The following is a 2,061-nucleotide window of genomic DNA, read 5'->3' on the forward strand; positions in this document are numbered from 1 at the left end:
TCCCAGTTGATGAAAATGTTGGCAACTGATAGCTTTGAAGTTTAAGTTACTTTCCAAGAATTTCCCTCTACAAAAAAAAATAATAATAATAACAATAATAAGCCTACTCACTCAAGGTTACATCCCCTAGCATAGTGTTGTAAATTCTCCCTTTGCCAGACTCTTTCTCCATTCCTCCACAGATGTTGGCTTGAAAATATACTCCAATACATTTTTTTCTTTTTTTTCTTTTTTTATTTTTTATTAAAATACTGAGTTTATTTCACATATATATCTTTGTCTCCCCACCATTTCCACTTGTCTGACCGCCACTACGACTATGTCCGACCATAACATTCCATACATACTTAAAACCAAGCGAGGGTGGAGTTCCATCTTTAAAAACTAAACAGGCATTTTGGACAACACATTCTTGGCAATGGAACCTGGACAACATTTATCAGACACGGCAGGGAAAGTTCTCACTCTGCATTATAAAAAGGACAGCCAGATATCAACTGTTACAGAAATGAAATAAGACAGAAAATTTTAACAAACTGTTTATTTTTTTAAAGAGACTTCCTCCACTGCCAGAGGTCTTGAATAGCCTCCTGGTCAGTCATCTGGAAGCAATTCTTCACATAATTGATGAATTTGGCTTCCACTTTGGGAAGTGAACCACCTTTTTCTATACTTGCTTGCATTTTTGCTTTTATGTCTTCTACAGAACTAGGTCCTTTGGGTATTTTAGGAGTTTTTTCCTGTTTTTTGAAGGATTCTTGACCTTTTGCTCTTGGTGTTAACGATTTTGAGTCTTTTCCATTCTGGTTTGATTTTTGTGCATTTTTGGCTGGAGTATCTCGTATAGATTTCTTTACTGGAGCTTTTTCTTCAGCTTCCTCAACCTCGAAATCATCATCATCATCATCTTCATCATCATCATCGTCCTCGTCATCCTCATCATCATCTTCATCGGCAGCAAGTTTTACTTTTTTCTGTGGGACCTTGCTGCCACCTCCAGGGGCGGAGCGCTTCCCGGACATACTCAGGAGCTTCACGTCCTCCTCCTCTTCGTCTTCTGACTGCATCTTCCTCCACAGCTACTAAGTGCTGTCCACTAATATGCACAGGCCCTGAACCACACTTCAACCATAAGACCACAGGTGGTGTTATTTCAAAGCCACCAAGGGAAACCATGGCTGCACAGACATTTTCAGGGTCGCCAGGGTCACTTTAATGGGACTGCCTTCGTAATTCATGGCCTCTGCTTCCACAATGTGCAATTCGTCCTTTGCCCCGGCCCCTAAACTGACCGTTCGTAAGGATAACTGGTGCTCATTTTCATCATTATCCACCTTAAAGTGATAATCTTTGTCAGCTTTGAGTTCACAACCAAATAGATAGTTCTGGGGACTCAGAGGGCTCATGTCCATGTCCATAGAATCTTCCATGGGGTGGTAGCACACACTTCGGTGGGAGAGAACGCGGACGGAGATAAATGACTTCTGCTCCGCAGAACAGACACGCAGGACGGAATCGCACCAGGGAAAGACATTTTTTTTCTTATTGATTCAAATATTTGTCTCAGTCTGTTCTGAGAAACCAAACTATAAAAATAAATGTAAAGTTACTTAAATATTCTGGAGTAAATTACTATGTTTTTTAAAAATTCTAGATAGAAGTATGCAAAGTGGTTTTGCATCTGTAGGATAAAATATGCACCTACCAAAGTAATTTTTAGGTTCATTGGTCATTTTATTTTATTATTGTAATTATTATTATTATTGCTGTCAATAAGATAACAATGTTCTAGGTATAGTTTTAGGCATTTTATACATAGTAGTTCATTGAATCTTAATAATCCTATATGTCATACAGGTATGAATATAAATTTTCCTTTCACTGATGAGGAAATTAGTGACTTAAGAACAGTAAGAAACTTGCTATGGTCACCTAGCTAGAAAGTGTCTGATCCTGGTTGATTCTCCCATTAGGCTTTAAGCTGCCTGAAGGCAGAAACTAGTTCCTTTATGAACATCACTGTTTCCCATTATATAATGCAGTACCTTGTCCTCAATAGTA

The 2,061-nt window shown here is 38.5% G+C and overlaps 1 pseudogene; it reads right to left on the reverse strand.

Annotated features, from left to right (window-relative positions):
- Positions 1-540: 540 nt before the first annotated feature.
- Positions 541-1,430, reverse strand: LOC150019279 (nucleophosmin-like; annotated as a pseudogene).
- Between the last annotated feature and the right edge of the window lie 631 nt (positions 1,431-2,061).

This window comes from Furipterus horrens, unplaced genomic scaffold (genome assembly GCF_987537825.1).
Source record: "Furipterus horrens unplaced genomic scaffold, mFurHor1.1.pri manual_scaffold_2, whole genome shotgun sequence".
NCBI classification, from domain to species: Eukaryota; Metazoa; Chordata; class Mammalia; order Chiroptera; family Furipteridae; genus Furipterus; species Furipterus horrens.